The sequence below is a fragment of the Ochotona curzoniae genome, unplaced genomic scaffold (genome assembly GCF_017591425.1).
Source record: "Ochotona curzoniae isolate NIBS_2020 unplaced genomic scaffold, NIBS_Ocur_1.0 scaffold_4506, whole genome shotgun sequence".
In the NCBI taxonomy this organism is placed as follows: Eukaryota; Metazoa; Chordata; class Mammalia; order Lagomorpha; family Ochotonidae; genus Ochotona; species Ochotona curzoniae.
In genome coordinates, this window is record NW_024467119.1 from 40869387 (window position 1) to 40882772 (window position 13386).

The following is a 13386-nucleotide window of genomic DNA, read 5'->3' on the forward strand; positions in this document are numbered from 1 at the left end:
GGGGCTGCTGCAGACTGCCTGGGGAAGAAGGTTTAGGGATGTGTGGGAGTGGGGGCCACTGGGATTCCATGGACTAACCCACTGCACTTGTAGATAAACAAAGGAGCTGAGAAGGGGTGTTTTAGAGAGGGGGGGAACCATAGGGCATGTCTGGACCAAGGTACCGCCCACGTGGGAGGCCTGGGCTGGGCCAGGTAGCATTGTCCACTGGCCACCGGTGCACCTGAAAGCTAGGGCTAGGGGTCTGCCTCTACTAGGCTGCAGCACATGCCAGTGAGTGTTGGGACAGGGGATGGGCCACCCAAGGCCGGGCTGTGACACCAACCAACACACAGGATAACTGGATCTGGGAGCAGATTCGGCAGAGGATTTCTGGGCTCAACTTTGTGGGACTGTAGTATTTGCCTGAGTACTGGAGGTGGTGGGTTTACGGAGGAACAGGCTAAGCCAGGTATGGTCATGTATCTCACCAAAACTAGAACGAGCTGGGATTGAAAGCAGACTAAGTTGACCCAGACTGTAGAATTGGGTCCAGAGGCAGGCAAGGCCAGGCTGCAGCACTTGCCAGCACATGTAAAGGCTGGGATTGCAGGTGGACTGTGCCAGGCAGGAGCCTAGAATCATTGGCATACATGAGATCTGGTTTTGGAAGCAGGCCAGATAGGACAACTTGGGGAACTCCCCTACCACACCCAGTTCCTGCTGGTGAGCATGAGAGCCTGGGCTGGGGAGCCAGGTATGGCTGGCTGCACCCCTGAGTGTGTAAGAGAGCCAGATAGGATGTAGGTCATGTAAGCTTGACCGCTTCACATGCCAGCACACACATAAGCCAGGGCTGGGGGTGAGCCCTATCCATCTGGGGCTCAACTTTTCTGTCTTCCAATATTTTATTTACTTGTTTTTCACAAAATAGAGCTGTAACCTGATTTTCTTCCTTTAAGTTTATTTTTTTGAAAGGCAGAGTGACGGAGAGAGGAAGTGATAAAGAGAAAGGCCTTCCATCCAGTGGTCTACTCCCTAAATGGCTGCAACAGCCAGGCTTGGATCAGGCCAAAGTAGGAGCTGGGAGTTTCATTGGGTCCCAGTGTGGGTACAGGGGCCCAAGCACTTGGCCCATCTTCTGCTGCTTTCCCTATGCTGTTAGCAGGAAGCTGAGATCTCTGTTCTTTTATTTAATGATAATCCACTTTGAGCCCCAGGAGTGTCCCCCAGGTAATACATAGCTTGTCCAGATTCAATTTTATTGTCTACTCAAGAGCTCATACAATTGTTTTTTACTATACTTCAGTTAGAATTAAAAATTGTTGCAAGTTTTTCTTAATCTTTCTGATCACCTCATTCAAGCAATGGAATTGTCATGTTTTTCTGAAACACCCAATAATGTTCTGCTGTTTGCCCAAGTGCATTAGCCAGGAGTTGGAGCTGAAGTGGAACAGCCAGGATCTGCACCCATCTGCGATGCTGGCACCTCAGGCAGCAACTTTACCTGCTACACCACAATGCCAGCCCATTTTTTTTTCCTTGTGAAGTAATTTGAAATTTAAACGTGCATCACAAAATTAGTATAGATTTTCTCAATTATGCCAACTTAAATCGTCTAGTATAAACATATTATATACCCAGAGCAGGCTAATCAAATCTAAGATGTCAACATTGATGCCAGGCTGTTAACTGAGCTACTTCATTTGTATTTTACAGTTTTCTTTTAATGTTCTTTTTCTGTTGGGGGGGATGAGGTTCGATTCTAGAATTCGATAACCTATTCAGTTGTGTTTCCTTAGTTTCCTTGGATCTGTGACACCTCCTTAGTCTTTCCTTGCCATTTGTAAACTTTACAGTCTTGAAAAATACTAGTTAAATATCCTGTGGAGTGCCCTTCACTTTGGGGTTGTGGATAGATTGAGGTTTTCCGTTAGTGGGAGGATCCCAGAGAAGTGCAATGGCCTCAGTACAGAACATGGTGCACAGAGGGTACTAACATGCATCTCGGAGATGTCAACCTTGCTCTAGTGTTTAATGTGTCTGCCAGGTTGTTCTGCTTTCAAGTCACTGTTTATCTTTTGGTAATCAACAAATACGAAATGGAGAAGAGTTATTTTGAGCCTACATAAATATCCTGTTTGTACTTAAACTTTGACCCACTGAGGTTAATTTCCACAGATCTTCTCTACATTATTGTGATGTTTCTGGAAACAGGAGGACTTTTCCATTCGTTTCACTGCTACTGCATTTATCAGTTGGAATTTGTCTGTAAAGAAGATTCTTGCTTACTCCAGAACTATACATCTGATCCTGCCTACTACTTTCTAGAATTAATCATTATTTGACATCAGTTTTAAATATATCAAATGCTCTATGATTAGTCCAAGTGGAGTCTTTGAATACACACATCCAAAATGCTCCTAAGTCAAGGCCAAAATGCAGGATTATGCATCAACATTTCTGAGTTGTAAGCATCAACATGGGTGTAGAAGCAATAACTCTGATCAAGGGTGTACGTGAAGAAAAGCACTCTTAACAAATTGAGATGTTTTATTACTCGAGGACTGAGTGGGGGAAGAGCCAGCAATGCGGATGAAGAAGGAAAAAAGAAACAGAAGGAGTCTGTGTTCTCCTTGTAAATGAAGGACAAGTATATTTAAGGGTCTGGCGTGATAGCGTAGTGGCTAAATCCTCACCTTGCAGACATTGGGATCCCATATGGGTGCCAGTTCATGTCCTGGCAGCTCCACTTCCTATCCAGCTCCATGCTTGTGGCCTGGGAAAGCAGAGTCTTAGGAGACTGAGAAGAAGCTCCTGCTCCTGGCTTCTGATCAGCTCAGCTCCAGCTGTTGCAGCCACTTCAGGAGTAAACCAGCATATGGAAGATCTTTCTGTCTCTCCTTGTCTCTGTAAATCTAACTTTCCAAAACAAAGTAACTTTTTAAGAAAAGAATATATTTAAGGAATAACTGGGAAAGAAAATGTGGTATACTTATCCATGATGGAGTGTTACTCAGCCATAGAAAATGAGGAAATCTTGGCATATGCTACAAAATGGATGGAACCAGTTCATTACACTAAGTGGAATAAACCAAATTCAGACAGGAAAAACAATTAAAGCAATCATTATTTTCACAATTCTACCATGATGCCTGTCACATACTTCCTCCTGGTTTAGATGCTTTTATTGCTTCGTTAGCCTTTTTAAAAAAAACAAATTCCAAAAAATAATTTTTTACTGTTGTTTTGACTTACACATTTCTACTACTCTACAATTCCCTCATTATTTTTTAAAAGATTTATTTTTATTATTTTTTTATTGGAAAGGCAGATATACAGAGAGGGGAGAGACAGAGAGGAAGATCTTCCGTCCAATGATTCACTCCCTAAGTGAGCGCAACGGCCGATACTATGCCGATCCGAAGCCAGGAGCCTCTTCCGGGTCTCCCACGCGGGTGCAGGGTCCCAAAGCTTTGGGCTGTCCTCGACTGCTTTCCCGGGCCACAGGCAGAGAGCTGGAAGGGAAGCTGGGCTGCCAGGGATAGAACCGGCGCCCATATGGGATCCCAGGTGTGCAAGGTGAGGACCTTAACCACTGTGCCATCGCGCCAGGCCCAATTCCCCCCTTATTAAGATTTCATCACAGGCCTGGCTCAATAGCCTAGCAGCTGAAGTCCTTGCCTTGAATGTGCCAGGATCCTGTATGGGTGCCAGTTCTAATCCTGGCTGCTTCAGTTCCCATCCAGCAACCTGCTAGTGGCCTAGGAAAGCAGTCGAGGGCATCCCAATGCTTTGGGACCTTGCACCCACGTGGGAGACCCAGAAGAGGCTCTGGGCTCCTGGCTTCAGATTGGCTCAGCTCCTGTCGTTGTGACTGCTTGGGGAGTGAATCATCGGACAGAAGATCTTCCTCTCTGTGTATCCTCCTCTCTGTATATCTGACTGTCCAATAAAAAAATAAATATTCAGAAAAATATTTCATCATGATCTTTCTTTTTAAGATTTACTTATTTTTATTTGAAAGCAGACTCACAGAAAGAAGGATCTTCCATTGGCTGGTTAACTCCCCAAACGGCCACATTGGCTGGAGCTGAGCTAATCTGAATCCAATATGAAACCGGGAATCAGAAGCTCCTGGATCCCCAGGTTTCCCACTTGTGTGCAGGAGCCAAATGACTTGAGCCCTCTCTCATTGCCTTCTCAGGCCTTCATCAGGGTGTTAGGTAGGAAATGGAGCAGCAGGTACTAGAACTAGCATAGTACAGGATTAGCATGTTGAGCCACTGTGCTTGCCCCTCAAGGTCATCTTTATTGAGGTGAGAATATAGTACCTTAACCACTAAAGTGCCACATTTTAAAATTCTAAAATACCACTATTAGTGTTTGGATTCCAACATCAGCTATACTTCTTTTTTTAAAAAAATTAATTTATTTTTTTTGGAAAGCCAGATATACAGAGAGGAGGAGAGACAGAGAAGAAGATCTTCCATCGGATGATTCACTATCCAAATGGCCACAATGGCTGAAGTTGTGCCGATCTGAAGTCAGGAACCAGGAGCCTCTTTCGGGTCTCTCATGCTGGTGCAGGGTCCCGAGGCTTTGGACCATCCTTGACTGCTTTCCCAGGTCACAGTAGGGAGCTGGATGGGAAGCGGGGCTGCTGGGATTAGAACCGGCATCCATATGGGATCCTGGAGTATTCAAGGCAAAGACTTTAGCAGTAGGCTACTGTGCTGGGCCCATCAGCTATCCTTCTCATTGAGCTTCCTGCTAACGTACAGGAAAGCACAGGATTATGGTCAAATAGTTGGGTCCTTGCCACCCATGTGAAGACCTAGACTGAGTTCCGGCTCTTTGGAATTTAGGGAGTGAACCAGTACGAGGAAGTCTTTCTTTTTGTTTATCTCTCAGTGTCTGCCTCTCAGATAAAATAAAGAAATATAAAAATATATTACCTTGAGACCCTATGCAATTGCACCATAAAGTTTAAAAATAATAATAAACTTAAAATTTTTTAAAATATATTATTCTTGAGCCAACGTTGTGGCATAGCAGATAGGGGATGCTGATATCCCAAATGGATGTTGATTTGTGTCCCTTGCTGTTCTACTTCCTATCCAGCTCCCTCTAATGGTCTGAAAAAAACAACAGATGGACCAAGTCCTTGGGCCTCTGCCAGCCACACAGCCTACCCAGAAGAAGCCCCTAGTTCCTGCCTGATCCAGGGCTGGCCGTGTGTGGCCATCTGGAGAGTGAACCAATGGATGGAAACTCTCTTTTGTCTCTCCTTTTTCCTTTGTAACTCTAACCTGCCAGGTTTCATGTGGGTGCAGAGACCAAAACTCTTGGGCCACTCTCCACTGACTTCCCAGGCACATTAGCAGGGAGGTAACTGAGGCAGCAAGGACTCCAATTTGTGCTCAAGTGGGACATCAGCCCTACAGTTGGCTACTTAACCCATTATACCACAACATTGGCTTTGTAGCCATTGACTTTGTAAAAATGCTGTTCCCTCTTCTGTAAAATAATCAGGAAAGGAATCACACAGTAGGTTAAACAGGAGCAATTTAAAAAGAGTGACTGTATGATACAAGGAAACTCTATCTATATTCCTAGGACCAAGAGAGAATACTCAAGGAAAGACAAACTTGAAAGATGTTCATATCTTATCGGAGAATTTGTGTGGTTCAGGATAGTGGGTAGAAGGAAGTTTGGCTGGCTCAACATGGCTCAGGCTAGTCTAGAGTTGCAGGGCAATTAAGGAAAATCTCTAGATTACAAGCAGGAAAGTAGGTGATTAGCAAATGGTAGCATAGGCCTGCAGTGGAGTCAAGAAACAGATGGGGTAGGAAGTCTCTGAGAGAACTCTGGCTGCAAAGCCAGCAGCAGAAGGGCTGGCAGCTATGCAGTCTGGGCTGTACGTGGGGTATGCATGGGTTGTGCAGACACTCGTATAACGAATGACTCTAGACACCACTTCCCAGGTCGGTTTCTGTAGGCCATGCAGAAGCTTTGAGTTCCTTCTCAGGAAGGTTGCAAAAGGAGGGACAGCCTTGCAAAAGGCCACAAGGTCACAGCTGGACTGCGTTCTGGACCTGTGGATATTCACTGGTTACCAGCAGGCATGCTTCAGGCAACACTGCTGAAACATCACTCCAGTGCTCTTCCTCCAGAAAGAGTAGCATCATGCTCATTTTAAAAGATAAAATCTTAAAGAATTCAGTTAGCCCAGAAAATATACGAAGCCTACAGAACTCGGGTTCTATTAGACATGTGTTAGACTGAGTCATTTTTACCACCTTGTTTCTTTTCTAAGATTATTCTTATTACTTTCCATAATATATAATTTTAGGTGTAGGTAGAGGGATTCTGCTCTTGCCCTCTCCTTTCTCCCTCCCCATATCTCCTTCCCTCCATTTTCTCCCATACTATAACTGTAGTGTAGTCCTTTAGTAACAGTTTTAAGTTATTTAGGTACATTGGGGAATTCTGGGTATTGAAAAAGAGAGAAACTCTAGTATCACTTTGTTCCTTACACTCATTCCATCTCTTTGTGCTCAAGCCTACCTTCTGAGTTGAGTAAGCCTATTTTTTAAATTTCTGGGCACATTATTTTTATTTGTTTGTTTTTTTAAGTCTGGCTGGCTGGCCATTTTTATAGTCCCCACTGTTAACCCATGTTTTTATTTATTTGAAAGGCAGTTACAGAGAGTAGAGAGGAGGAATGAAAGAAGCCTTTCACCCACTGGTTCACTCTCCAAATGGCCTGTATAGCTGGGGTGGGCCGGCCCAAGCCACGAGCCAGGAAGCAGTGGTGTTCTGGATCTCTCACGTGGGGGCAGAGGCCCAAGCACTAAGATTATCTGCTGCTGCTTTTCTGGACAGATTAGAAGGGAGTTGGATCAAAAGTGGAGCCACTGGGATCACAGCCATAGTACTAGCCTCTTCTACTTCTTTAATTTCTTCCACAATGGTCAAGAGATAAGTTTGTGTACCCAATTAATTACATTTCCATCATTAGGTAAGTGTTTGGCAACTTTCCATCTGTAAAATAGGGACAGTAACAAACGCATGTGCTAAGTCTTTACAAGTGATGAGAGCTAAGAGATAACATATGTAAGTTCAGAACATTAATGAGCATCTAAATTATTACGTGCCGCTTGATGTGATCATACAAAACTAACCATAAGATGTGAAGTTCAGCAGCATTTAGCATACTGACAAGGTTGCATAAGCATCCTTTAATTCCAAAACATTTTCTTCATCAACAAAGAAGCCCTCCTGCTCACTGAGCACTAGCACCCAACAACCTACTGCCTCTATAGACACTATTTCTGGATGTTCACACTCATGAAATAGCCTTACCAGCCCTCTTATGTGTGGCTTCATTTAGGAAGCATATTCTCAAGGTCTAACCACATTGTCCTATTGTATCATACACTTGTACTTTTTGTGGCCAGATGATACGCCACAGAACAGCGTACTTAAAAATGCATGTGGGAAGAGGCCAGTACAAAGGCTCAACTGATTAATTTACCTGCAAGTACCAGAATCTCACATGGGAGCCGGTACATGTCCCAACTACTCCATTTCCCATTCAGCTTCCTGCGTATCACCAGGGAAAACAGCGGAGAATGGCACAAAGCCTTGGAACCCTGCCAGACGCAGAAGAGGCTCCTGGCTTCAGATTGGCTCAATTGTGGCTGTTCTGGCCACCTGGGGACTAACCCAGCAACAGGGAAGACTTTTCTTTCATTTTCCCTGTAAATCTGCCATTCTAGGGAAGTGGGACAGCCAGGGCATGAACAGGTGTCCACATAGAATCCTGGTGCATGCAAAGCAAGGATTTTAGCCACTAGGCTACTGCACTAGGCTCTAAAAATAAATCTTAAGAAAAAAAACCCATAGGGCAAAACATGGAGTGTTTGGCACTTACTGGTTTTCACTTGAGACATTCGCAACCCTTGCCAGAGTCCTTGGATTTGAGTCCTGGCTATTCACATACTTCTCATCCAGCTTTCTGGTACTGCTTATCCTAGGAAGCAGCAGGTGCTTGGGTCCCTGCCACCTATATGGGAGACACAGAGTAAGTTCCTATCTGGCTTTGGCCTGGCCCAGCCCTTGTCATTTTGAGTATCTGGAACAGAATCTGTTTATATGCAACTCACTCTCTGCCTTTCAAATATAACAAGATTTTAAGTGTATAGAAACTTTTGATACCCACCTAGGAAAAACAGCTCTTCACAGAGGCTTCACAATTTACATCCACTCTAATAATTAACAGGAGCTTCATTTTCTAAGAGTTTATCCATCTATCAATTCTATTTTTAGTATCATGTACTTCCTTGCAATTTGTGTATCTTGAGAAATACCTACTCAAGTCTAACCTCCTCCAGCCTTTCAATAGAACACCTGTTTTCTTATTGAACATTTAAGAATTCTGTATATATTCTGAGTACTAGATCTTTAAGACTTAATGGCTTACAAATGTTCCTCATTCTGAACTTTTTTCACTTTAATGTTGTTTAATACACAAAACATACTTTAGGACCTGGCGCCGTGGCCTAGTGGCTAAAGTCCTTGCCTTGAATGCACTGGGATCCCATGTGGGCACCGGTTCTAATCCCGGCAGCTCCACTTCCCATCCAGCTCCCTGCATGTGGCCTGGGAATGCAGCCTAGGATGGCCCAAAGCCTTGGGACTCTGCACCTGTGTGGGAAACCTGGAAGAAGTTCCTTGCTCCTGGCTTCAGATTGGCACAGCACTGGCCATTGCGCTCACTTGGGGAGTGAATCATTGGACAGAAGATCTTCCTGTCTCTCCTCCTCTCTTTATATCTGCCTTTACAATAAAAATATGTCTTTAATATACATACAAACTTTAATGAAGTCCAATTTATCTTTTATTTTCTTCAGTTGCATGTTCTTTTTGATTATACAGAACTATTGCCAAATGCAAGGGCAATGAAAATGTATCCATTTTCTCCTGAGTTTTCATTTTAATTATCACATTTGGGACTGATCCATGTTGAGATAATTTTAATACATAAGAGTCCAAATTCATTCTTTTTCATGTATGCCTCCAGTTATCCCAGCATCATTTGTTAAGAGACCCACCGAGTTGTCTTAGCACCCCTAACAAATATCAACTGAGTCTACACACAAGGGTTTAACTCTGGACTTTGAATTCTACTTCATGGTGCTTCATGTTTACCTTTGCTAAGATCACACTTTAATTACTATAGCTTTGTAGTAAGTTTTGAAGTACGTAAGTAAGAGACTAGTTTCTTTTCAAAGACTGACCTGCTCGTTATATTCCTTTGCAATTCTATGTAGATTCTTAATCCTATTTTTGAAAAAGGGATTTTAAAAGGGGCTGCAATGTGGGTTGCATTGAGGGGCATGTCACCTCAACAACATTTAACCTTAAGTCATAAACACGTCTTGAGACTCATCAAATTTCATTATACTTTTTGTGCTTCCCTAGTTATATTCTTGATGTTACTACAAATGCAATTTTTATTTCATTTTTGGATTTCAAGAATTTTTGTAAAAGGTAGAGGAACAGAAGATAGTTTTTCTCTCCACTGGCTCCTCCCCAAATGGCCACAATAACCAGTTCTTACCAGGACAAAGCCAGGAGTCAGAAACTGTATCTGGGTCTCCCCTGTGTGACATGGGCCCAAGCACGTGAGCCATCTGCAACAGCGTTCCCAGGCACGTCAGCAGAAAGCTAAGCCACTGGAGGTACAGCAACTGAGCTTGAACAGCACTGACATAGAATACAGATCTGTAAAAAGGGTGAATTGGGCCCGGTGTGGTGGCCCAGTGGCTAAAAGTCCTCCCCTTGAATGCGCCAGGATAGCATATGGGCGCTGGTTCTAATCCCTGCAGCTTCACTTCCCATCCAGCTCCCTGCTTGTGGCCTGGGAAAGCAGTCAAGGACGGCCTGAAGTCTTGGGATCCTGCACCAATGTAGGAGACCTGGAGGAGGTTCCTAGCTCCTAGCCAGGAGGTGCAGCATTGGCCGTTGCGATTCATTTGCAAAGTGAATCATCAGACGGATCTTCCTCTTTGTCTCTCCTCTATCTTTGTAATAAAAATGTATAAATCTTAAAAAGGTGGCTTAACCTTCAACACAATGCTGGACCCTGAATGTTTTTAAAATTGCAATAAACAGCTTTTTATATGATCGGTTTCTGTTAACTTGCCTCTATTTCAGGAGGGGTGCATTTTTGATTTTCAACATTTGATTTTCACATTAAATTCTCTAATTTGGACATCCTGTTGCTTCTGTTGGGCACTGTCGCACACTGGCTGGCTGGCTGATTGTAAAGCAGCTCTTCCCTTGCCCATCTCTTCCTTTCCTCATCACCTCACCCCGTGGTCTATTTCCGCGTTCCTACAGATTGTTTTGGATTGCTCCCCTGTTGATCTGGAATCTACTTAAGAATTAATTTTCTGCTTAAGCTTTCCGGTATCATTTGCCTTAAGACTTGTGATTTTCATAAAGCCCAATCTACTTGTCAGTGAACATTCTACCACAGAACATCAAGACTGAAGCACCACAGACTATCAGGGAAGTGTCTATAACAGAACCATTCATTGGGTGCATCATGGGCTTTATCACAACTGTGAAAATTCATTCATGTTGATTGGGTACTCCAAGTTTCTCAAGATGAAAACTGCTTTCTAGGTTACAGTTCCACTTCCTTATAGTGCTCCTATTTTGGTACCTAACAGTACTTTCTTGTTGGGTCACTGACATACTAAAAAGTATTATCTCTCCCTAAGCTATCCCCACCCCAACTTTTCCAGAATGATATACTGTTGCTATTTTACTTAATAGATCTAGTGAACTCTTTGTAGTATTTGCACTGTTTCTATATTTAGAAATGAGTACTTATAACAAAGTACAAGAAAACTTTACAAGTTCAGAGAAAATGGAGTGGGAATAACTTTTTCACCAAGACTTATATATGTAAAAGGAAGATAGGGAGAGATCTTCCACTCACTGATTAACTTCCCAAATGTCCACAGCAGTTAGGTATAGGATATGTAAAAGCCAGGCCAACAACCTCATCCAGGCCTCCTACTGGGATGGGGAGAACCCAAGTATTGTTAACTACACTAGTGGCAAGTTGAACCAGAAGCAAAACATGTCATGGTGTATATTCCAGTGCTGGTGCCTTTGGCACACTAAGACAAAGCCCCATGTTATGCAGTTTACGATGATCCTACCAAAACAATGACACTCATCTCTACAAAGACAAAGCCCAGCTGTCAAGCCTTCAGAAGTGAGCTGAAGTTAGGGTGCTGGTAGGGCAAGCATGACTGCAGACAAAAGAGCAAGTAAAAGTAGTAGTTGGGGAGTACACTCTGCTGTAGACCACTTTTATTTGGTTTTTACTCTGATATATGGTAAACTATAAAGCCCAGATCGGACATGTTTGTGTTGGATGTTGCACGTAAGATGCAGTAGAGTAAGAAGCCAGTAGAGAACACTCAGCAAGCCACTGTATATTAAGAGAAAGGGAGGGGAGCAGTGGCTGGCATTGAAATCTTGCCTCTTAGCTGCAGCTTCCTACAATGAAGACCCATGGGAGATGGCAGTAATGACTCAAGTTTCTTCCACCAACATGGGAGACCTGGATTGAATTCCTAGTATCTAACTACTCCTATTAAAGACATACAGGAGAGCTAAACACATGGGAGCCCTCCCTCCCAAGTTTGAAGATCATGGTGGTTTCAGTGAACCCAGGTAAGATCAATACACTTAAGGTGCAACTGAAGACAGTTGGAATCCACAATTAGCTGTTCCTAGCAATTAAGGCACAAACTATTTCTTTGGCTTTAACACTCGCCAGGTAATGTAAGCAGTAAAACAAGATGTAGTTCAACAATCCATAGTCTTAAAAACGATCATTTTGTAAAAGCCCTCTAAAACACAGGGGTATAAAAAGAGTTCTTTGGGAACACAGTTGATTATAGAACCATAAAACTATTTTAAGAACAATGATCAAAAAACATGGAAGATGATTACAAAAATGTTAACAGTCAATTTCAATTTCCCTTTGGTTATCAAAACACTTGGCCTTTAATTTGGTTCCTCCATTTTCTGGCTGCCTTAAAGCTTTGTTTCCAATTACCTTATGGAAAAAGAACATCCCTAAACACCTTCATTTCATTTTCACTGGGGAGAAAAAGTAGCCTAGTTTGAGGACCACAGAATGAGGCATAACTTCAAATATTTGTTCATTTAACTGCAACATTTACCAGATCTCTGTAACCTGGCTGTATTTTAATATTTGACCAGTGGCTTACTTATGTAAATTATAAATAACTTTCATTCACCTACCCTAACAAGCCCATGGATACAGAAATCAACCTAATTGTAAGTACTTGCTATGAACTGGTCAAGCATTACTTAGTACATCCTATAGCATCATCAAGGTAATGATAGGGTCAAGCACTTTTGGCACATCTGGCTAAACCGATGCCTGAAACACCAGCATCCCGTGAGGACTTTAGTAGTCCCAGCTTTATTTCCAACCCAGCTCCCTGCTAACAGTCGGAAAAATCAGTCCAAGAGGAGAGTACAGCAATAAGTGGAAGCTCTAACACTTGCAAATAAATCTTAACCACGCATCATTGGAGGGCCATGTAACGCAGTCTACTGGACTACACCCAAGCTTGATTTATTGGGTCTGTACTGGGACTTGATAATCTCTAACTTTCCAAAAAACTTTTGATGTAGTTGGTCTCAGTCACACTTATCGAGAACCATCACAATCCTTGATAGACCAGTTTAAGAAGTTCAAATTCAAACTCAAGAGCTTTAAGTTCAAATGTGGACTTCATTTGTTAGCTGGAATTACTGAGTTAGACCAAAGTGTCTTTAAACACAGACTTTAATGGTAACAATTCCTTTAAGCTCAATTAACTTAAACTATTACAAGTCTCAGGCAGATGTCACTATCAGACAATATTAAGTGACTTGCACTGGGTTCCTCATAAAATAGAAGACAAATTCACTTGAAAGTGTAACCAACAATCATTTAACAGTTTCGTTACGTCAACACAAAACATATGACTGAATCACCCCATACCCCAAATCACTAACACAGTATGATCAGTTTCTGTAAGTATACCTAAACTAAGCCACTGGGGGAAAAAAGTGAGTGTTTCACTACCCCTGAGACCACTATAATCAACTGTGGTTCATACTTTAAAAATGTGAGCACACCCACAAGCAAACAAACTAATCAGTTCAAAGTAAAATCTGTTAAATCACATTGCAAACTTGCCCAGGAAAAAAGTCACTTGAAACATAATACTATTAGCAGGCCAACTGGACTCTAACTCTTATAGGTTAAAAGAAACTTAAGTATTTCCTAATCTGGAT